The 24,984-nt window shown below is 39.5% G+C and overlaps 1 long non-coding RNA gene across 2 annotated transcripts in view; it reads left to right on the top strand.

Annotated features, from left to right (window-relative positions):
- The first annotated feature begins 4,303 nt into the window (after window positions 1-4,303).
- LOC134476192 (uncharacterized) overlaps window positions 4,304-24,984 on the top strand; it is a 40,962-nt gene continuing 20,281 nt past the window's right edge. The window contains exons 1-4 of one of the 2 annotated variants that reach the window (XR_010047750.1): window positions 17,376-18,217; window positions 20,322-20,454; window positions 21,942-21,979; window positions 22,151-22,610. This is a non-coding gene — a long non-coding RNA (uncharacterized LOC134476192). Of the gene's footprint in view, window positions 4,419-7,543; window positions 7,695-17,375; window positions 18,218-20,321; window positions 20,455-21,941; window positions 21,980-22,150; window positions 22,611-24,984 lie in introns of those variants that run through there. The other variant, XR_010047751.1, reaches the window with a different exon arrangement.

The raw sequence follows: 24,984 nt of genomic DNA, 5'->3' as shown, positions 1-24,984 counted from the left end.
CAGAGACCAGATTGTTATAAAGGAAACGCCTTCCCCGCTCCCCCTGCTGTCTTGCCTTTTCTGTCTCCAGAAGTGAATACACTTCTTTCTTTGTGACGCCATCTGTCTTGTAGAAAGCAGTCCAAATCCCTCGTCAGAGGCCAGTGACACAGGGCTGCCCACCTTGGACTTCCAGCCTCAAAACTACAAATGAAGCAAATGTCTTTTCTTTATAATTTCCCAGCCTTAAGAATTTTATTATAGAAACACAAAATTGACTAAGGGTATGATCAGTATTTTTCAAATTTTACACAAATATCAACTTGTTGCTATTTAGTATTTTTCACAAGAGAAAACCGAGTCTCAGGTAGATGAAGTAACTTGTGTCAGTTTGGTATAGGTTATTTTTGCTTGGCTTTTCTATTTTGGGAGTAGCTCCTTCCCAGTCGCCCAGGTTCACCGCTGTTCAGGCATTTGTGGGGGGCGATCTCACCGCAGTGTGGCGGGCCATCCCAGAGCAGAGGTCCAGATGAGCTGAGCTGAGCTTTCCCGAGTCTCTTTCCGGCCCCCACCCCTGCGGACGACACAAGGTAGACATGAGCACGCTTTAGTCCATGGGCATGAGAGAGGTGAGGGAAGTCTGGCTAGCAGAGGGGGCACAGATGCACAGGAAGGAGGAGGAGGAGAGAGCAGGGGTACCGTGTCCAGGAAGGGCCTTCCTTCTCTTCTGTTCTCTGCTGAGCTGCGTGCCTCCCCCTGGTGGGTTGCTGTGGATTCTGTTTCCCTTGAGGTGTTTTCTCCGATAAAGAGAGGCTTAATGACTGTAGTCACAAAATTTTATGACAAGATAGGAGCTGGGAAACACCTCCCTTAGCAATCAGCTCAGCGCCTATTCATGTACAAGGCTTGTAAACCCTCAATATTTTGCAAATATTAGCCTGTATTTAAAGGTATTCATTCTAGGAAATGAAATCACTATTTTTCCATTATACTGCACTTAAAATGATTCACTTTTGCTCACGCAACTTGTATATGCATTGTATTTAGTTTACTTAAAATTTAATGAAGAAAACTACAAAATAAAAATAACACAGACTTATATATCGTTTCCTTGAATAAATGTTAGCATTCATAATGCTTCAACTTTTCTTACTTCAAAAAAAAATATATATGTTATTATAGAGCAGTTCTTAGATTCAGTTCAAGCTCCCTGCAAAAGTAACCTATGTGGACTGGTGTCTAAATCATTACCATGTTTTTAAGGCATCAAAATCAATATTTGTTTTTTTTGAAGTGTATTTCAGTGATATGCAATTCATAGAACTGTTATACTTTTTACAATTAACATTATGTGTGCATATGTGTTTTTAACTTTTTTTATTATCAGTAATCAAATTATAACATTATTTTGTAAACAATATCTTCACTTGTGATACATTTTGCTGTGTTGTCTCATGGTTTTAGTTTTTAACTGTTAAAATGGGAGGGTAATTTTCCACTGAAGCAATATATTATGGCTTACTTTACTATTCCCATGTGGTTTAGTTGTTTACCATAGATTATCAGCAATTATAAATAAATAAAAAAGAAGCAAATGCTGCAAAGTTGGATATTTGCATCTAATATTAAAAGAAATCCTTATTAGCTAAGCCGTAGGCTATTTGCTGCTTACATTATAAGGTTATGCCTCTTTGACTGCTCAGTCATGCTTAAGATTTGAATCAACTTCTTTGGGGTTCTCACAAGCTTCTCTTCATGATCACAATGCTGCTGCAGGTGGTTTGAGCACCTCATTACTGGTCAACCTTCACTGCAGAGTTACAGTAGGGTTGAAGAAAGAAAGGACGACCTCATGGCTCTTTTAGGAGAGAGAAAAACATTCCCAAGAGCTTTCATCAGAATTCCCCTTAGATTCCAATGCCTAGAATCAGGTGGTGCATCCAAACATGATACAGCTGTGAAAGAATGGCAAAATTGTCCTGATTAATATTATTCTTTGCTGACACTGGGCACGTCCCTCTCTCTGTTGTTCCCCAGTGAAGCATAATGGATTTCAGCTAACAAAGAGGAACTGGGAATGGTGGTATGTAAGTCATGGTTCTTTAGAGAACTAGTCTGTGTATATGTGGGTTTATGTTATAAGGAATTGGCTCACATTTTTACAACGGCAGATAAGTTCCAAGATCCTCGGGGTGTCAGAAAAAGGTGACCCAGGAACAACGAAGGATTCCTTCCAGTCGAAGTCCATAGCCCTGATGCCTGGAAGAGCCAGTGTCTGTATTCTGGTTTGGAGCCTGTAGGCTTTAGATCCAGGAAGAATTTACATTTTGGTTCAGGTGCACAAGTAGAAGAAAAACTGATATTCTAGTTCAAAGGCCATTCAGCAGGACAATTCCCTCTTACTCCAGGGAGGTGACCCTTGTCCTTCTATTCTGGTCTGCAGGGCCTTGAATGAGGCCTGTCCACACTGTGGAGGGTAACCTGCTGGACTCAGCCTACCAATTTAAATGTTCATGCCATCCAGAAACTTCTTCACAAAAACACCTAGAATGACATTCAGCTAAAATCATGGGGTGTCCATGGTCCCCTTAATGAAAATAACTGTCACAGGAAGCCAGAAGTGTCATCTTCAGAAGTAAGAACAGCACCACATAATTTTTTGATGACTTTTAATAGAAGTACATTCTTAAGAAGGAATCATTGGGTTTGACTGATGTGAAATATTTTTAATGGTTTTGATATATATAAATATATATTTCTTAATGCTTTCATAAAACTTACTATCTTCATAGTCTAGCAGTGTTTTAGAATATATTTTTCCTTCATGGATCCCAAATTTTGTTTTTTTAAAATTGCTTATTAGAGATAAAACATTATTGTTTTGATTTAGGATAAACTTTTGTCATGTCTCTTTATCTTGTATTTGTATTTTCTTTTCTGTGCATTTCTCTAATAAAATCTTAGCAACATTCTAAACAATGTATAGATTTTATATATGGTGTGTATATAATATATAAATATATCTATCTATATTCTCTCTCTATTTTGCCATCCTTTCTGTTTGTCATTTCTATGATGTTTTTGTTTTTATTTTAATGCTGTGTTTTTTCCTCTGCAGAGGTGTTTTAATTTTCTTCCTGTTACTAATAATGTTGATCCCTTGCTTCATAATTTCTCCTTTTAGTTTTAATCCTCTTAGTTGCCTTCTGTCTTTTGATTTAATTTTAATCTCCTTAGAATTAAGCATGGAGTGACGCATAGTTTTCCTAATACTGCCTATCACAGGTTCTCACTGTTCTGACATGGCTCTGTTATGATTTTCAATGCAATAGAATGAACTGTGTTCCCACTCACATGCTGCAGACCTGATTTCCACTACAATTGTGTTTGGAGACCTCATTAAGGTGAAACTTTTATGTGAAAGGAGATAGAGATCAGGGTTTTCTCTTTGCTGTGGAGGGGAACAATCCAGGAAAAGATCTCAGAAGAAATCCACCCTGACCACACCTATTTCTTGGACCTTTAATCTCCAGAACTGTGAGAAATATTCTATTATTTAATATATCCAGTCTGTGCCATTTTGCTATAAAAGCTTGAATCAGATAAATAGAGGAATGTTCTCAAATTTATTGAGATACATTTCTTAAATTTTTTATTTGAAAGAGAATAAAAGCATAGAAAAACATAGGATTTCATAACAAGATGATAGGAAATTAACAATGGTTGTTATATTGCATATTATTATCTTTGCAATAGTTGCTCAGATTACCAGATACAGGAATGCAAACGATCTGACAACATAAGCACTAATTGTTCCCTTCCATCGACTAATAGAAGTACAATTATCTTAGCTATTGTGTGTGTATAATTGTGTATAAATTATATATTATATATATATGTATATATATAATTTTTCATCTTCTTTCTTTTCTCCTTTTCCCCATTCCAATTGTTCTTTCCTTTTGAGCAGCTTATCTTTTGCGCCTTTTGGACCTTATTTATACTTTCAGTTTCTTATACAATGTTGAACATGTGAGTCTGGGTTGAGATTCTTCCTTTGAGATTGATCACTACTTTTGCGAATGTACTCTATGAGTAGAAATTTCAGTTTATGTAAAATGCATATTAATATATAGTGCAATCACAATACATTTTGATTGCTGTTTCTACTTGAATTTATAAGCATATTTTTTTACATGATATTTAATAATGGATGGAAAAATGTAATTCAAAGTATGGAAAATCCGTTCTGAGTTTCCCTGCGGCATCCAGCATGTAAACTCAGTAAACAGAGTTCATAAATCAGGCTTTCCTTATTCATTCAAGGTTAAGACAGTGCCAGGCTTTCCTGACTGAGAGCCAGAAGATGTGAGCCGTGCGAGGTGACCAGAGGCATGGACACTCCAGTGGTCACCAGGAGCAGACGTGACCTGTCTCAGGTGAAGTGTTTCCTTTTGCAGTGATCATTCTAAGTAATGCTGAAAGTCAAATGTGACTAATTAATTTTATGAACATTTAAATGTTTTCTTGTTCTGAATTCCACTTTTGAATCTACTTTTTTAGTTAAGTATTTTAAACATCTTTAAAAATAAAAAAGTGGCTTTTAGTAATTTATTTACCAATTACCTGATTTCCTACCAGTGTAAGTTTTCCTGAAAGATGAAAAGTGAATGAGATGTTTTCTCAGTGAGGTTGCTAGAATGATATATAATACATGAAACACCATGTCTTCAACCAATTGTGTCTTAGTTACCTGTAGTATCAACTTTTCAGGCTAAACTGAGAGGACAATTCCATTCACTTGTAACCTGATTTTATTTTTTATTGGACAGCTTTAGCTAAATAATCAGCTGATTTGTTGGCATTACATAGAGATAGCCCCAAACAAACATTTCTTGTTCTGGAGATGTTGAACCAAAATTGTTCATTTGCAAGAGAGAATAAAAATGTTCAATATTTGTGAGTTTCATTTATTCTAGATCAGCAGCTCCTGTAATAGAAACAAACTGAGGAGCAATTGGGAGACCAGTCTCAGTTCCTGAGCACTCCTCAGTGGAGGAGAGGGTCCAGAATATCCATTGGGAATTTTTTGAGGAAGAGGTCCTGGCTTTTGGCATCAGGAAGAATCTCATAATTCTTCGATCTTCCTTTCCCCACCGGCAGGATTTTGGATGCTAGTCTGTGCAGTCAGTATTTATCACAGCCCGCTCATGAGTTTGGTAACTAGGACATCCAGATACCTTACTGTCTAAGAAGTACATTTTTTCCAGAGCCTTGTAGACCCCATTTAGTTTTATTTGTGCTCTAGAATAGCTTATAACTTTGGAGAGAGCAAATCCAAGCCCAGAAATTAATAGAACAGAATAAATTTATTTATTTATTTTTGGGGTTAGAACTTAACTAAATTTAGTACTCAATTTTTTTGAGAAAGAAAGAAAATCTCTAATTCAACACCCAATTATTTTTTAAAAAATGGATCTAAAGACATAGCAGGAAATTAGACCAGCCAGTTTGACATCAGTTAAATCGCAGAGCATTTTAAAAAGATCAAATGCTGGAACATTTAAAAAAGCACAGCTTGATAACAGTCAATTAAGGTAACCTCGGGATGTGGCCAGGAGATTTCGGTAATTTGTGTGTGTACAGCATGGACCAAACCTCTGAAAAGCATAGCTGTAAGAATCAAGACAAACACAGCAAAAATCATAAAGCAGCATATGGCTATTTGATGTAGCCCTTTTCTTTCCTTTTATACTTAATAACTGAAGCATGGAATCCTGGGGTCCAAAAATGCCTGGCAAATTGAATTAACACTTGAGTAAACTTGGGTAGAAGTCAAATTAAATTTTAAATCCTTAGCAACTTGTTTTTTTGTTCAGGCCAATATTATTCAGTGGTACTAAGCCTTGGGGGTACAGGGGGATCAGGTCCTGGTTGAATCACCTAGGACAATTCTTATAAAATTCAAAGTGTGGGCTGTTGTTATTCCATACACTTTTTAGTACAATAATTTTAGAAATTGAGATTGTTTAGAAACATTAATGACCACGTAGTCAGCAGTATTCTGAAGACATAGGACTGAATTTTGTATATCTTTTAAAAAAATTTATTCTTAGCAATTAGTTATATAGAATTTTATTTTATAAAAAATGAAATTAGGTTTATATTTCATTGAAACAAAAAAATTGCTTCCCCATGGATGAGTTTGAGAAGCACTGATGCACACTTTTTAAAAAAATGGAGCTTAAATTATGATGTGTATAATTATTAGAAAATACTAATTTATTTTTACAGTTGGCAGGAAAAAATGCCAAGCCTAGTACTTCAAATACATTTGTAGAATGTTTTTCAGAAGTAGACGACTGAAGAAATGCATTGGGCTGAAAGATGAGAGGCTCTGAGAAAAATCATTCATAGTGAACAATACCAGCAACTAAGACACCCTTAGCCTTGGACTTTACCAAATGATTTACATTGGCTAGTGAGACATGGGTGACAGAGACAGTGACAGTGACAGTGACAGTGACCAGATTTCGAGACAAAGCCCATCAAGTACTGCGTATTCCCCTTAGCTACTTCCAGTTTGCATGAGCACTGTGAGAGGAGTGTACCCTAGCCTTACCAGCATAGGATATGCAGTCAAAACAGTGTGTGCTTAGACTCTTAAAAAATTATTACACTGTAAAACATGCTGCCACTCATCCCCATCAATATCCTCCCTTTCACTTCAGATATTCTTATCCAGTAGTTCTTAATTTTCTGAAGCAGTTCTGAAAGTCCTCTTTGAGTATCTTCAGGGCTGCCTTAAAATTCTGGACCAATTCAAATGTCTTACAGCAGTTCTCATCAAATAAAAACCTCCCAGCATGTCCCCCCTCACCTTGTTTATGGGATCAGGCACTGTGTGAACTTGTCTCTTTCCGAACGTCAGATGACCATGAAAGGCGAATGTTTTGGATTGATTCAGGCCACTGAGGCAGCCACAAGAGTGTAACTAATGCTACTCACAAAAGAAGACTTTGGAGTGGAAAAATGTGGAATGGAAAATATTTTGAGGGTGATTAATGAGATTCTTTTACTAAACATATCGTTTTGAAGTTTGAAAGTTCACAATGTTTTGTGATGACCCCTTGTAGATCCTACAGTGAGTAACACTAGTAACACAAGCCACACTGCAGCTGAGGTGGAGTCACCCAGCCAACTTACAAACCTATCAGTCTGGAAAACAGCTATTTGCTGTGGGACACCTAGTTTGCGGGTCATTTGCTCTATGCATTATTGCAGCACTAAGTGGCCAACACAGTTCAGATTGTGATGTATTCTGTGGTCAGAGGAAGGCATTTGATTAACTTCTCCATCTCCTTTCTAACATCATTCTTACACACTCACCCACCCATGTGAGGTGCCAGCCAAGATCTCTCCTAGGCGGCTCCAGTGTAGCATTCAAGCCCGCAGGTTTCTTTTTCCCAAACAAGTGACCTATTCCACTTCCTGGTGAAGGGCAACTGTTCTGTCTGTTTAGAGTGGGATCCTTGGAATCATTCTGGATTTCTCTCTTTCACAGCTCACATCTAGTGGAATGGGACACACACTGAAATCTATCCTGAATCTGATCACTTCTCATCCTCTCCATTGCTACGTCTCCAGGAAATTCTCCTTACCTGCTGTTTTCTATTGTGATTGTTTTCTGCTGGAATCTGTTCTTCAAACTCCAGGTAGAGTGATGGTTTAAAATATAAATCACATGATTTCACTCTTGCTCTCCGAACTCTGTACTGGGTTCCAACTCACTGCGTTACATTCAGATGCATCATCATGGCTGAACTGCTCTGTGTGCCTGGGCCTGACTCCTTGGTTTTCATGAATATGCAAATACATTTCTGCTGCAAGATTTTCTTGGGATTCTCTTCCAAGATAACCACATGTTCTCCTTCCTTATCCCGTTAGGAATTTGTCTCTAGCTGAAGCATCATGGAGATTTCCCTGAGCCCCTTTAGAGCAGTACCTACAATGCTACAGCTTTTGGTGCTGTTACTTTATTGTGGTCTTGGAGCTTACCATATAGTATCTTATTTATGCACTTAGGGTCCACTCTCATGGAAAGGGAGGTGCTCTAGAAGTAAAGGCAATTGTTTCTATGGCCGTATTCCTAATGTTGAGAGCAGAACCTGACTCACACAAGGCACTGATTATGTGTTGTTGGCAAAAGAGTGAATTCAATGTCCGCACAGATGATGCCCTGTGAAGTCCTAAGTATGTCAGATGCGAGTCAGGAATTCAGATGGTGACTGATGGTAAAAAAAAAAAAAAGTAATGAAAAACTCAAATTCTATTTTTAAATAGAGGTTGATGTTGGGCAAATAAGCAGGACCATCTTTCAGTTATGGATTTGAAAGAATAAAAGCACTTAGCCAACATTAACATGGGGTATTTTTATTTTAATGCTGGAGATATGAACGTTACATTTAGGGTTTTTAATTTGTCTAGCACGTTTCGTAAGAATTTCTAGTTAAATTTGGAGCCAGGTCATTTATAGAGCTTGCTTAGAGTCGGAAGGTAAGAAAGGATCAAGGATTTCTAGAACTAGAAATACTATTTTTATCTTCAGAAAAATAACACTCCTTCCAGGAAAACTTTAGGGAACTGTGAGAAGATAAAGCTGGCCAGGTAGGAGGTGGGACTGTCGCTCCCCAGCTTTGCCCACACTGGCAGTGTGCTGGCATTTCAGCAGCGCACCGTGTTGGTGAGGCGTCTGGATGTTATTTTAGCAGAAGAACTTTTGCCAAGATCATGAAGGGAGTGCAAACTCCATGCAATCTTGTAAAAGAAGCAAAAATGTTGTCATGTGCTTGGATTTCAGACCAACTGAGGCAAAACCACACTCAAGCCTGCAAAGCGGGAGACTTTCATTGAAAGGTCTTGCTGAGCGGTGACAGAACTTCTAAGACTATTTCCAGATCACCTCCTTTGTATTGGGGTGCCAGTCTTTAGGGTGATGTAAATGTATCCATACTCTATTTCCATGATGTTGAGAGTTCTACAAGATTATGTGAACAGATAATTATTATATTACAAAAAGGCGAAAATGAAAGGAGCAATTCTAGAAAAATAAAATCCCTTAATTTTATTTTACCTTAGTTTGTGTGCAGTGAACACATAAAAACGTGTAATTAGTTTTCTCTGATGGGGAAGGGGGGCAAAAATAACACTTGGTAAGTTATAATGATGTGCCAGGCTCAATTCTAAGAACTTCACCTGTGTTTTCTACCTGTAAAATTTGTATCTCACCTGTAATTTCCTTTAAGAGTTACTGTAATTTGGAATCAGTTATCTCCAGTATTTTTTAAGGTGAAGCAGACAAAATGCAAGTATACCCTGACTCTTCACCTGATACATAGAAGTTTTAGGTATTTTTCTCAAGGCTAAAGAGCAAGAGTAGAGAAAGAAAAGGGAAAATATTTTTATATACTCATTTTGGATGAAGACTGGAATGCTTCAGCATCCTTAAACAATGAGTTTTGTGTGGTAAATATTTGGTAAAACATCTTTCTCTCAAATAAGGTCCTAGCCTTGGTTCCTTGTCAGTAGTATTTGTGTCCCAAATTCCTCCAGGGGGCTTTAGTCCCACGGTCATTGTTCCCAAAACCCCTCACTACCACCCCAACCTCATGGAAGTAGGAGCTTTTGGCTTTGTGGCTTCACCAAACCTCCTGCACCCAGGAGGGCTGGCAGCGGCAGCCTGGGGGACCTGTTGGCTGCAGTCAGTCAGGCCAGCAGAGCCAACACAACCATCATCACCCCAAGTGAAACAGGCTGCCAGGAACTGGAGGTCAGGGGACCCTGGGGAACTGTGAAGTCCTGTTTATGCATGGGGAAACAAAGGATTTTTTAAATATGGGGACCATATCCTGTCTGTCCCCCAATGACAGTGCCACTTCTGACATTTTCCTCTTTCATGTGCTTCACCTGTCTGTGATCTTCATGTTGTCTTCTTTAAGTATTGTGCAGCATTTGAAAAGTGATTGAATCCTGAAGGTTTTTTCCTGTAGTTGTTTTCCTAGTAACTGCACAAATCCATTAAAGATTTTATTATTCCCTAGGGTTTGAGTGATTTATTATTCTGACCCTGTTGGTCAGGTAAGCAAAAAACCAGCTCTGAGCAACTATCTATCTTTCTTTGAATGATGGGAAGAGAATTTTAAATAATGGTTGATGTTTTTAAGAAATGGAGAAAAAAACCAAAAAAGAAAAATGCTCTTTTCCTTTGACATGAGCTGTGGGATACTCTATGCTGAAATTTCTTTTTTCTTATATTCTTTGAAAATATGTTCTTAATTTGTGTTCTGCATTAGAAATTAAGCTCTTTCCTTAAGGAAACATATTACATTAGTACATAGTACTGTCATTTGAAATATTTTCATCCAAAGTTTGTTGTTGTTGTTTGGTTTTAAATGCTTGGCATCAGCTTTTTGTAACTTGAGCTGAAGGAGAATAGTAAATACTTCCTAGTTTATAGATGGAGTTACTTAGTAATGCTACTGGTCATTTGCTGTATGCCAGGGTTTTGCTCCTTAAGAAAACAAAGTTGGGAAAGTAAAATTTGCCAGTAAGAACTGGGCAGACAGCCAAACAACCACACTTGCCACACTGTTACAGGTAGCTAGCAAGTGTGGCCGGGCAGAGGGAGTCAAGTGCAGAGAGGGGCAACAACCCAGAAGGTTGGGCAAGGCTTCCGGCAGAGTAATATTGCTGTGGGTAGGGAAGGAGGTCATGGCAGTAGGGAGGACTGGCCCAGGTCCGGGATAGACAGAAGTGAGACGACCCAAGGCTAAGGACGATGTCGAGAGAGCCCGGAGGGCTGAAAGTGCACCTCTGGGGTGGAACCACATATAACAGGGGGCGCAGAGAGACGGACTCGGAGGAAACTGCAGAGTTGGGCAGAGAGAGGCAGAAAGAGACTGGATGTGAGACCAGTGCTCTTCTTTGTACTCCAGAGAATCTAGAGTAAATTACACCTTGTGCTGGTATCTTTTGATTGCTAGTTTTCTGAATAGAGAGGGTTGATTTGAAAACATAAAACAGATTAACCATGTTACTCTGTTATCTTGTTTTAACATTTTGTTTCTCTCTAAAATAAAATTCAAAAAGAGAATACAAAAGGGAATTGATTATTAAGCACTCATTATTTTATGTAATAATATAAAAATATTCCTCATAAGCACTTAGATTTAGGTTATGATTTAAAGTGTTTATCTACAATAGGATACAATTGCTCCCTGATCAGATTGGGAAAGGTTTAGGGGACTGATACTACTTAAATTTTCTGTAAATCCATTTTGCAAAGTATATAAAAATTTATCTGCATCTACACCTTGACCTTGAAATTCCATTTTTATTAAAAGAAAAAACATAAATGCATTCTTCGTTCAAAAAGAGTTCACTTAAATGTTTCACTATACCATACAATACTGTATTCTACGAAAAGTAAATGGTGAACCAGAAACATATATCTGTTAAAAGGGAAGGATTTTTAATATTACAGTATGGCTAATTATAAACATCAGGGTATAAGCAGCATGTATAGATCTGCTTTATTTTTAATCTAGGATACAGAAAAGGGCAGGAAACATCTCATAAAAATGTTAATAGTGTTGATGTTTGCAGTTCTGTGGGTTTTTTAAAATAATAAACATTATTTTCATTACCTGATTAAAAACTCAATTATAGTATTATTTAATTAAAAGTCTAATAAAATAGGAAAAAACATCATTTGCTCATGCGATTGGCAGTTGGACGGGAAGGTCTGAGCCGTTCTTTCCCGCGGGCTGCCCAGCTTCGTCTGTGCTGTGGGTTTTGAACTACAGTATGAAGAGCTGATTTATGAAGCCTGTGACACAAACTGTAAAAAGTCTTTTTTGTTGCTGTTGTGCTTGTCTTATTACCCGCATGGAATAATAGAAGAGTTTTGAGAAGACAAACCCGGACAACAGTTTCCTCCAATAGGTCTCTCAACAAGCCCAGTAAGCCAAGTCCCCTTGTGACCAGAGATGAATGCGGTCTTCCTGAATTCCTGTGATTCTTCTGGGTCTCAGGCTTTCTGTCCTTTGTTTTCTTTTCTTGAAAAAAGCTGAATAAGAACTTTTAATAAGAGAAAATATTTCATAGATTTAGCTTTTTAAAATTAATTTTATTGGCACGTTTTAGTTGTATTAATGATCACATGCACTACAGGAGATTTGCACTGTACGTGATCATCGTGAAGCTTTATCTTTTCCCGAGCCCCTCCTCTCCTTTCAACCTCTTCCCCTCCTTATTTAGAAAAACTTGGTTTCCATTTTCCCCTTTTATTTTCTCTTTTTCTTTTCCTTCCTCCCTTTCCCCTCCCTTGCTCTCCTGGTCATTTGAACTTTGTCTTCCTATTTCCCAGTATCCACTGTACATTTTGGTCCTTATTCACACTTTTGTATTCTCACACCAGAGAAACAATGCAGTATTTACACAGGTGTGTCTGAGACTCAAGCTTTCTTAGGTCTTTCCTCTCACACAGAACCTCTGTCTCCATGGCTTTATGGGCAGCCATCCCCATGGATAAGATTTGCCTATTACAGGTTCCTTTGCCCTGGAGTAGTGTACAGGATTCTTCTTACTGCCTGCGTAGAAAGACTTCCTTGAGTTTTAGCTTATTCTGAAGCGTTTAACATTTAACATGTTTCTCCAGGTTATTAATTCTGGAAAACTGGATAAAGTCACAAGTTCAGGCATGAAAAGATTGAGAGAGATTTTTCTCAAAATGTATCTGTCTGCTGCTAACCGGCTTGAGCCTTAGTAGAATCTGTCTCTGTCATTATTCAGGCTATTGAAACAAACACTCTGAAGTTTCCACAATTCAGTTAAAGGGCTGGTCCAATTAAAAACAAATAAATCAAGATTGTCCAAAATAGCCCCACCTAATCAGCCATAAGTTGCTATTTTATATCGATTGTCCTTATGTTTGAGCTAACTAAGCATCAGCTGGTGTTAGCAGTACTTACTTTTCAATGTGTGTAGTTTCAGAACTGGCAGAAGGTGCACCGTGGCATGCCCTTATTTATTGTTAACTTTTTTGTTTAAGGAGTCTGTTCATTGTACTATAAGTTTCCTGCATGCAAACTATTCTTACAGGATTGAATAGAAAAATTATGTCAACAGAAGCAGGTTTACCTGAAAGCTATTTAATCATCGCATTCATATGATGATGATGCGTTTCTGTAAAATTTACTAAAATAATAGTTAATAATTGAGAGCAAGAGATACATTCTTAAAAAATTAATGCCTGAGACTCTTGGGTGTTTTGATAACCCAGTTAACGAATGCAACCATATGATCATATTGCAAAAAAATTGAATTTTCTGCTGGTTTGACACAGAAGACAGTTATTACCACAGGCAACATAACTCATAATATGCCAGCAAAATGAGGACATCAACAATTAAGTTGTTAATAGGTATTGAAAATCCCAAGATATTTAAGACCAGTCACTATCACAGAAACTTATAGAATCCCACAGTTTTGTAATCTTACAGCTCATGGGCAAAAGAAACTTGATAAGCATTTTCTCTAAATTGTCACAGATTCTAAATATTACACTAACAAATGGTGGAATTCTAAAAGAAACTTTTCTAAACTATCAATGAGAAGGAATATTTTTGTCAATTTTACTTGAAACGGGATAGAGTTTTATTGTCTCCAGAGGAAAGAGTTTTACTTAGGTGCCATAGCAAGAGATGATCAGAGAGTGTATAACAGTCAGCAAAGCTTTATAAAAATGGGTCAGGTCAATTAATTAATGTAAGCAAATAGATTTTCTGTAACTCATAAAGATTTTGGCAATGATCAACATTTTGAAATTGGTACATTGTGATTTGTCACTTATTCTAAATTCTAAGTGAATAATTACTGCTCAACCAAATTTGACATAAGTATAAATACATACTTTTTCTAAGGACTTCAAAAGTGTAGAGGACTGAAGCCCCACACAAGCGTCTGTTTCTGATATCAGAATAACTTGAAATTTTTGGTGGCTCTTGTGGAATTTCTCTAGCATGCTAATATTTTGAAGTCAACAGCAAACTTTTTCACAATAAAAAGGAAAGTTTTAGGAGTGTGTACAGAAAGCAAGGAAAGCCTCCAAATAGAGGGACTTCATCCTTTACTGCAAACGTGACTTGCGCTGTGTCATCTAGAACCTTTGTGTGTTGCCTAGGTTGAACTGTCTGGGGAAGCTGCCAGAACCAGTGAAATCTGTGAAAATAATTCTACTGGTGTCACTGCCTTCCATTCCCCCTTCTCCCAAACTGATGAAAATGACTTCCCTTAGCCTATATTTTGGATTTTGATGAAATTGATCTGTTGCAGGATACTGTTACCAGGGGCTGGCATCTTGAAAAAGGAAACGGAAAACCAGAATATAAACATGCAAAGAATAAATGAGATTTTAAAGTGTGTATGTCTGAGGAGATTTAATTGAGATGGACTTTTATTAATATCACTATTACTTGAGATAGGATATTTGTTAAAATGCTTCAGAGGTTTAAAGTTCATCTGTCTCATGCCTGTTTCCTTCACAAGCCCCATTATTTTTGTGCAATTTTTATATAATTATGTGGAATGTGAGCTTTTCCCAAAGCCCAGTTATAACCATAAGGCAGATATGCCTGCATTTATACCATGACTATCTGTAAAAGACTTTGTGAAACTTCTAAGACAAACAGGATACAAAGCAGAAACATAAGCCCTACAAAGAGATGATCTGAGAGAGGCAGCATATAGAGACATTGTGAACAAAATACACTAAAGATTTGTCCCCAAGAGGGAGAAGCTTTGATAAATAAAATAGCAAATTTTGTCTCTTCTTCCTTGCACCTGGGATAGGAGAATCCAGTCCTAATAGAGTTTTCCTTTAGGATGAAGTGAACCACAGAAATTAAAAAGTTGAGACCATTTGGAGAGAACATCCCAACCCCGTACAGGGCTCTTAGGAGGTGCTTAGAAACTGGGAGAAAGAGCCCTGAGTTTTGTGGTAAGAAGAGCTGGGTTTTCATCCCAGCTCAACTGTTACTGGCTTTCTGACCTTGGCCATGTTATTTACTTCTTAAAACTTTGCCTCATCTGTGACGAGGGGATGATATTAGCTCAGAAGCTCAAGGTAAGTATCTAATGATGTTCTATGATAATGCTATTGTTATTATTTTACAAAGGATATGGAATCATAATTCAGATTCACGTTATTGTGTACCACTTTAGAAAATCAAAGCTCGTGACATTTGATTGTTAACCGGAAAGGCATTTGTGTGGACACTTTGCTTTCTGACTTGGGATTCAGCATTCAGCATTCAAAATGTGAGATGAAAAATGTCTCTCCTTGGGCAGATGCTATGATAGGTCTAGTTTGCAAATGCTCTGAAACCTGGTCCACAAACAACTGTTTTGAGACTGATGAAAACAGACATGACTTGCCGGACACTGGTCCTGAGGTCCACCATGTGGTGCCTGTGGTTGGAATGTGACCAGAGCAAATTCTGCCAGGTGGATTGCCAGGCAGGTGATGCCTGGCTTCAGAGTGGGCTAGCAAAGTCCCTGCAGGAACTCACCCTGAGGGCTTGCAGAAAAAGCCTGTGACCTGCTCGCTGCATCTCATTCCTCCTGTGATTGAGGTGCCTGCTTATGGATCCCAGGGACTCTGCAGGTTTGAGCTACCTAATCAAATCTGTCCAGCTCTCCATGCAGATATAAATCTGCCTTTCTAAGTCTTGAGTTACCTCGTGGTAGGGGATAGCAGGTGCCAGACAGCACAGAGCTGGTCTGGGAGGCGCGGTGCTCCCAGCACTTTGAGCTTCAGGTTTCTCCCCTGCCTCTGTCCCTGCTCCTGCCCCTGTGTATGGTAGCCAGGGCTTGTCTGCTCCTGGAGCCAGGGAGGCGAGACTATGTCACTAGCACCAAGGAGCCATTTAAGGGGGCTGTCCACGGTTGCTGTCTATAGAAATGGACTTGGACTGCACTTCACACTGAAGGAGATGCACCAGACTTTGTCTGTTTATATCAATTTTGACCTTAAACAATTGTATGAAGTGCTCTTTGGGTTAGACTGAGATGCTTCAAGAGCTTCGTTACGGAGTTTAATTATCATGGTGTTTTATAAATGGGAACGGTGGGTCTGGCTGGGTGTCCACAGCTCTCCAAATGCTGATAGTGCTGGTTTGATTTCAGCCACCACCAGAAGGTGCATTTTGTATTCTTTGCAAGACAGGAAGCTGGAAGGGGCAGAGAGGAAAGTGGCAACACAACACCACTGATCTGTTCTTTTTTTTTTTTTTGAAATTGTAAATTACATAAAAAAGAAAGAAATCGAAACATGAATAGACAAAGACTTTGTTTATTTATTGCCAGGAGAGGCCCATTAGGATGCAGCTCTGTGTTTCCATGGCATTGTGGAGACATAAACAGAAAACACGGGCTAATGCATTCAGTTAGGCAGTGATTTTAAAGTCTAATGTGCAATCTAAATATATATCACATGTATTCTTGCTATTTATTTATCTGTTGTCTATCCAGCAGAGAAGGGGAGGCTGCCTACCAGGAGGCTGTGATGCGGTTGTAAGTGTGCCTGCATGTCCCGCCCTCAGTGTTGACAGCATCTGTGGCTTCCCCGTGCCCTCCACTGCCTCACAGCCACTTGTTCACCCACCTTTGCCTCTTCTGGACTAGGGGCAGTAAACTCAGATGCTTTAATTCACCTCGCTTAAGTATATGCATATCATTGAGAGTGGTGAGGATGCAGGAAATCCAAGAGCCCACGCTCTTTTGATGAAAAGCAATTTTTAATAAACATAGCTTTATTTTATGAGCTGTGACATATTTTCAAGAAAAGTCTGTAAACATGCAATTGTATATGAAATCTACTAACTTAAAAAATTAGCTTACTAACCAAATGCAAAAGGACAGGAAGAAAGAAGCCAAGGGCCACCAGTTTATGCTTTCTGACTTGTGATGGTAACTTCGCTGGGGTTTTTGTGGTTGTTGCTGAAGACAGATTCTTTAGCCCTTTTGACAGTGCAAACTGCATGCCATATTTAATGCAAGTAAGTTAAGGCCAAATTGGAGCCCAGAACCCAGGACTTTTGATTCCTAGCTTCATGACTTGTCTCATTGCCTGGTTTTGCTTGTCTGTCAGTTCTTTAGAACCTTCAGTTTCTATGTTTTCTGAGAGAAAAGCATGAACTTAAAGTAAGGGATAATATGGTACCAAGTTCCAAAGAGTTCCAAAGAGTGAGAAAGCAACGTTTGAGCAGAATGAGAGGGAGTAATTCCATTCTGTTGGAGACCATGCCTACAGATAAGGTGAATACCACCAAAGAATTCACTATCAAGATACTAGTTAACTATACAACCAGAAATAGGGCTCTCCAGGCTCGCAAATGCTTGTAATTATTACTGCCTGCAAGAAATCAATCAGTATCATTGGGATCTACCACTACCCCTAATTTCAAAAAAAATCTTCATTTTTATAAAAGTCTGTTCTTTGAGGGTAAGGCATAGGGTGGGAAAGAGACCTAGTTTTATTTTAAGCAAAAATGGTGTTTTATACTTTTTCCCAAAGCCCAGGTGTAAGTAGGCATTTTTCCTTTAGGATAGCGTGGTTGGACTCAGGCTGGCTGTTGGAGTATATTATACATCTTCAGGGACAGAAGTACAAATCCTTACTGGTTGCCATCAACCAAAAAATTTTTAAAAATTGCAGATAACATATTTTCTACGCTTCTAAAATTAAAATTAGCATTTGAAAAATATCTAAACAAATGACAGTAATGACTCTAAAATACCGAAAGCTTCCCCTTGACTTGTATTTTCATTTTCTTTCACTTTGTTTGCCTGCAACTTTGCAACCTTGGTGGATTCTCTGTATCAGACCAACTATCTAAGGCTTCCTTGCCTTTTGCTTTTCATCTGGATCAGGTTTACACTGTGGTTGGGAACACCTTCTTTTCTTTTTGTGTTCTGTTTTGTTTCTTTGTTTGTTTTTATTATCAGATGCCCATTGAACGGGGAACAACCCATTCTAGCTACAAAGTGAACCTGTTTTTCTCACCTCCTGGTGCCACAGGCAAGGGCTGGTTTTCTGTGAAGAGGATCCCTTGCGACCAGGATCACAGAGTGCTCGAATTACCTGCCAAGTGCTTGCTGTGTAAATTATAGCTTCCTGGTGAGAGCTTTAATTCACATGCTTGATGTTTTAAAAAAATATTTTCAAGGTTGTACTCCATAAATCCAAGTTTTTGACTGGGTTATGTCTGCTATCATTTTTTTCTTTTCTTCCTCCTGTGTTTAGAATTAAATCTTCAGACGGAGAGTGAAGAAGAGAAATGCTCCAAGAAGTAACTGTTTTGATAAATCTCAATTAAAAATGATTTAGCATAGATTACTGAATAATATAACATACCACTTATTTATTTATTCATATAAAGCAGCCCTTTGAGACGTTGAGAGCAACTTTTGGGCCTTAAGATTGCTTTTTTGCACGTGTGTACGAAGCTCTGACACACACACATATTTAGTGTAGACCACCATGTGACTTACCATTAAGACGCTGAAAAGTGATGAGCTTTTATTTTGTGTCTGGTTTCAAGTTTGGCATTATTTTAATTACTTTGACTTTTCTCACACAATCTTTCTCTTGATATAACAAACAAAGATGGGTTTGAATGTCCATGTAAACTAATTGATATCCAGGGACCGGAGAAGTTGAGATACAGGTTTTGATTTTGAGAAGAGACAGGGTGAGATGCCTTAACAGACTAGAGCCAGAGGCACTTGGTGTAAAAGTTGGAGAGTGAAGCTTTGCCAGTAAGCAGTTCCTAGGTGAGGAAGGGAAGAACTGCTGTAAGATTGAGCAGTTTGAAGATGATTATGATGCGTCTAAGCCATTCACTCATTCACAGTCCTAGGGATGAAACACACGGTGCTGATGCTGAGCTACATGCCCAGCCTTTAAATTTAACTTAATTTGCTACTGACACAGGCTCTGGCTAAGTTGCTGTTATGGATTAGGAACGGGTGGTCAACTTAACGTCAGCTGTATTCCATCAGCATGGCACTGAGCGTAGATGTCCCACCTGAGGAAAATTGCCAGCATAAATAGAACATGGAGAAGGAAAAGCTAATGCATTGAAGCATTAATGCGTTGAGGTCTTGAGGCATTGTGGATTCTCCTACATGTTGCTGTTTGAGCCGCTGGTTCTCTTGGTGAAGCTCGGTCCTCACATTGAACATTGTTTCCTGGCTCTGGAGAGGAAGACATGTGCCGCTTGGTCTCTAGGATGAACTCGTCACACTGGCTTCCTGGCATGTACCCGACTGTGCTTGTCGTTGGAGGAGCTCGGGGCCTCCATGTCACTGAATATGGTTGTGGTTCTTTTCAGGACAGCCTTGGTCTTTGTTGTGAGTGTGACTTCTGGGCTCTGGCATAGAACCCTCATCCCACCAGCACAGCTCTTTCACCCTGATGGCATGGACTTTCTGGCTTCCACTGCTGACCTTTTGGCCTTCCTGGCACAGATTCGGAAAAGACACTGGCATGAGCTCTTGTGGGCTCTGGACCTCCAGTTGCACTCATGTGAGGCATTGTCATAAGTTCTAGATTTTCATCTGGACTCATGCAGGACATTACTATGGGATTTAGGCCCTTGGATAAATATTCTATGTCTTTGGTGTTATTGATGGATTTCCTGCATTTTCTTGTGACCATCATAAAAATATTATAAACTCCATGTCCTGATTCTAATTGTTCTCCGCACAACCCCTGAGTACAATAGTTGCCCAGGTGGGATTTAAATTTTCGATATTCTTCCCTCACCTTTCAAAATTCTGGGGTTACAAGCTTGGGCTACTCCACCAGCTGTAAACAGTGTGTTTTAAGTTGCAATAGTCTTGGAATAGAGTCTTGTAGTGAAATGTTGGTCCTCTCTGCCAATGGCTGGGATGTGTAAGCGGGATTCCCAAGCCTGGGCAGGTGAGAGATGACTCTGCATAGCAGGGAGAAAAGAAGTGATAGTCCTAGGAATACAAAGTGTGAGGAAATAACCAGAGGGTCTGGGGTGGGAAAAGGCAATCAATTAAGTGAGGCAGGGCCCAGGAGAAGGCAGAGGAGGAGACAGCGCATAGGAAGGAGAAGCTGGACTGGGACGGCTGATGTGTGTGGAGTTTTAGTTTTTGGGATCAGCAGTGTGATGCAAAGCCTTTCGTTTGCCATGTTTGTGGTGGTTCTCATCATTGTTGAATGCTTTTGTGCTTGTGGTTTATTTTTGCAGTCTGTCGAAAGGTTGAAAATAAGGTCCAAGGAGAAACCATATCTTACCCTGGGAGAAGTCTGTCTCTAGAGGAGGTGAACAGCAGTAGTACCAGGAACGTTGACACTTGTCTCCAAGAACAGCTGTGTTCCAGGTACCTCACAGCCATGGTCTTACTTAATTTTCACAACTCCGCGGAGCAGGAGCTGTTGGTTGTTCCTGTCTCTTCCTGTGGACAGTTTGGTCGCTTTTCTACCTTGCCCTCTGGATGTTTCTGAAGCGTAACAGATTAGGAGAGAACACCCTTTCCCCTGGTCTCTGTGTTGTTTAGCCATTGCCCTATGAGCAGTGATTGGCCTGGTATTGACACCACAGCATAAGTCACTGCCTCAACCCCATCCATGAAAGTGGCATCACATGGCATAGAAAACTCTCTCGTACACACATGGGCTATAGTTGACCTTGTTTTGAGAACTAATCTTCTTCCCTTTCCTAACATTTATAAACTACTCCCCAGCTTTTTTCTAGGTGGAGCTAGGTAAGCTTCAGTGTCACCCCTAATTACAGTTTATTTTATTTTCATGTGGTGTCTCCTTATAATGCAATTACCAGAAGCCAGAGGCATCTTGCCAGGGCACCTTGGTAATGGAATAGGCTTGGTGCAGACCAAACCCACAGCTTGAATTTGACAGTCTGTCTTCCTCTGCTCTTGCCTGTTTGCTCTTGGAGGTAAAATAACCCAAAGTACTCACTGATTTCCATTTTCACCCTCTCATTTCCCCTCCTCCTACCGTCCCCTTACTCCAAGGGCACACTGCCCTGCAGAAGGTCGCCTGCATCATCTCCTCTCCTCTCAAACCATAGATTCTACTCTGATCGATCCTTCCCTGTGGTTCAGTGATAGAGAAGTAATATCATTCCCTGTTTTAGAGATGAGATTTAGGAAAGTAAATTAAGCTGTTCAGTGGCAAGGTCACACAGGGAGGAGGAACTGCGATCCTACCCTGAGTCTGCCTCTCTAGCTCAGCCTTTGAACGCTGGCTCTCTGTACTGGTTGTGCGGGTCACGGAGGGTGGTCCACAAATCCTGGCACCTGTCTCCTCCTCCTGTGGAAATGGGCTGGACAGATTAGGTGTATACGGGGGTTAAGCAATAAGTATTGTTGAGCTACCTTGCAACATCTATTGCATTTCCTCAACCTATTTTGTTTCCAGTTTAAACTTGTTTTTAATTAAAAATATAAAATCTTCACCTAACTTTACATTAGAATTAGTTCCAGTAAAAGTTGCAACTGATATTATATTTTTGTAATAAAACTTACATTATTATTTTATGTGAGAATTGAGAGACAATGCACATTCCATGCATTTTCCCCAAAGTTCAAGAACAAAGTTTGCTTCTTAAACTTATTATAGGAAAGATAAAATCTTACTTAATGGCAAGAACCTGTAAGATAGTTTTAATACAAGGGAAACTTTTTACTTTACTAAGAATAACTGAGAGTTTAAGCATTGAAAACGATAGCGAATCTTCACAAATGTCTTCTCACACTGTCAGTTGCTGAGAATAAACTTCACCTCATTACTTTATCTGGATCTACAGTGTAAACAATATCAAAATATATCTATGTTTCCATCTCAGGGACCCCACACCTGCCTTTGACTTGTGGTATCTGCATGGTAAGTTGAACTGGAAGTTTTTCTTTATGACACACTGCATGAGACTGTTTTCAACTTTTTATTACACATTTTTTCAAACATGGGCAAATGTAACAAGAACCAAACTTCTCTTGGCCATTTTGCTACAATGATAGTCTAGTCATAGCCAATTGTCTCCTATGTTGTTCCCAGCCTGGGGCGAAGTGAAGAGTATCATTGAATAGAAATCTGAGTCTTCTTTCAAGTATCTCTGCATCAATCCCAGTGGCTCCAGGTAGCTCCTGTCTATAGTAGACCCTGAGATTACTGTCCCTGTTGATTACGAGACATAATTGAGAGTGTTGCAGGAAGCTGGGATGAGTGAAGTCTGGGCTCATTTAGGATGGATGTCTCTTTCCCGTCAGGTGGCACAGCGCTTCCACTGGTCAAGTAGGCACAGGGGACCAGAAGTGGTGATGCTGGGTGGCTGGCATGTGCTTGGCCTTCCTTAGCCATCCTACCTGGACCCAGAAGATGTCTCTGTCGCAAACAAGGAAGTGTGTGAGAATGGCTTCCCCGAAAGTCGTGAACTTTCCATGCACCTTGTGTAAGACTGGGCCATCAAAGAACCTGACTCACTGAGGATCTACTCTCCTCAGCCTCCCAGCTCCAGGTGAGGGCAGAGAAGAGAAGCATTTCACGCTTGGGTTAGCAACCTCTGCAATGGCCCTTCAAATAGTCCTGTGCCCATAAAAGGGGTTAAGCATGGGGCTGGTGTTTTGTTTTAGCTAGGTCTGTTCATGCCTTTACTGCTTTTGGTGTCTGGTTATTATTAGACAGTGTGTGACAGTGTGCATCTTAGGCATTGCAAGAAGACCATCTGATATCTCATTTATTTCTCTATAATTCTAGGAATTGCTCAGTGCTTGGGATTTGGCAGTAAAAAGAAGACAGTGCTGCAGGTGTCATGGAGCTTATGTCTTAATGGCAGAGTTTAAATAAAATATAAGTAAACAAATAATAGTCATGTAAAGTGAAGGAGAGATGGAGCCTGATTGGGAACCCAGAGTCCAAGACTTCATGTTAGAGCCGTGGTGGCGAACCTATGGCACACATGCCAAGGTGGACCATTTGTATCACTGAAAGCTCTAAAAGGTTCGCCATCACTGTGAGAAAGGCTGTATCTGTCAGCATCATCAGGGCCGGTGTTCCAAAGGGGTCTGGGGGCATCATGGCACTTCAGAGTCTTAGAAATTCAGGTTTCCAAAGATCTAGAAATTTAATCTAAAAACATAAAATCTATGGAGTCAGTGTCTTGGGGAAAAAAATATTTCCCAGTGATAATTATGCACCTACACTCTGAAATATACCAAGCTAGGTTGTGCAGTGATCCTGAAAACCCAGAGCTAAACATAGAGCTTCATAGCATATGCTTTCCTCTTCTTAGAGTTTCAGTGGCCAAGAGTGCTTCCTTCCAGAGAATTTTTGGGAACTGGTGTTTTGAAAAAGATACTATAAAAATACTGATACAGCTGCCATTATCAAAATCCTGCTGGCTGTCACCAGGGGTGGTGTTGCAATGAGATGCTCCAGTAGGAGGTGTTTGCAGGCAGTTGCAAGTGCCTGTCCCGAGGCAGCACTGGCCCCAAGGGGCCCAGGAAGAGCAAGTCCATGATGTGACCAGGAGGAGGAACACAACAGGCGAGCAGGAAGCTGGCCCAAAGCAACTTCATAAAATCTGAGACCTGGTGATGAGCAGAATCCATCCCTGTGAATACCATTCCAAAATAGACAGGAGTGATCACACACACAGGTCAGAAATCAGAAATAAGTAACTGTCTCCTCTGCACTTATTCCAGAAATCAGAAATACATGGCAGTAACGGGGGAGGCCATGAGCCTAGGGAAATAATATATTATTTCTATATTGCTAGTGACATAGAGGCTGACACCAAAAATGTCAGCTCCTAGTTTTGAGTGGTTGCTGCACCAGTCCAGCTATAGGTGCTAGTTTCCTTTGAAACAGATATGACTTAGAGAGGTATCCAAGAATTGTGTCCAGTCTTTGGTATGCCGCTTATTTAGCCCCATGTCCACGGGTAATTCATTCATGTTCTTTGACAGTGAAGTTTTTTAATTTACATAGTAAGTTATAGTACCTTTCTCTCAGAGGTATTACACAGATAAAATAAGGAATCTAAAGGATCTGTCTAGTGCAATTTGTGGCATTTCTGCCTAGTAGACATAAAGGATACTACTCTTAATAGTAAAAATATAAATTACTATACAGTGTTGCTAATTTGGAGTGAAAGAGATTCATTAAATCTCGGGAATTGAGGGGACTTTAAGAAGTCCCTGAGTCTGTGTTCTATCAGATACAGAATTCCCCAGAAGCTTTGTGGCAGTTTGTCATACGATTGTGCTTGAAACTCTAGTGACAAACTGAACTTCCCTTTCTGAGAAAGCTTTTTAAATTTAGCATCCCTAAAAATGTGTTTCCAGAAACCAATTCATCAATGTGGTTAATTTTTGTGTCAGGAAAAACTGTACTGTGAGGTCAAAGAAGTTTGAAAAATATTGGGTTCGATGAATTTCCACAAGGTTATTATACAGCTACTTAGAGCTCATTATAATTTCTTAAATATTGTGATTTTCCAAAATAGTTCTATGTGCTTTTCAAGTAATCCTTCTACTAATAACTTGAAAGTCTTCACTCTGCCTTTGACATCTTACACCCCCTAGAACTGAGGTATGAACTGGGGACATTCGTCTGACAGTGAATGACATGTATCTGGGTGGTTGTTACAATATCTGCCTTTTTGTATCTGTTTTTAACCCTTGTTATGCATACAGATAAACTGCTGAAAATGTGAGAGAAGGACCGAGCTCTCTGTAGATCATATTTTTAACTGAATGATGAAGAAAATATTTATCTGAAGAGCAAAATGAGGATTGTGGCCAGTGTCCCATAAAAGTGCTTTTGGTGCCTCTCATCACCTGGCTGCCCTTCTGCAGCAAAATTAGGATATCATCTTGTAATCCAGGCTG

Source organism: Cavia porcellus, unplaced genomic scaffold (assembly GCF_034190915.1).
Source record: "Cavia porcellus strain 051 isolate PalLab524CR breed Dunkin Hartley unplaced genomic scaffold, mCavPor4.1 scaffold_1, whole genome shotgun sequence".
Classification (NCBI taxonomy): domain Eukaryota; kingdom Metazoa; phylum Chordata; class Mammalia; order Rodentia; family Caviidae; genus Cavia; species Cavia porcellus.
This window is presented reverse-complemented; position numbering and strand designations above follow the sequence as displayed.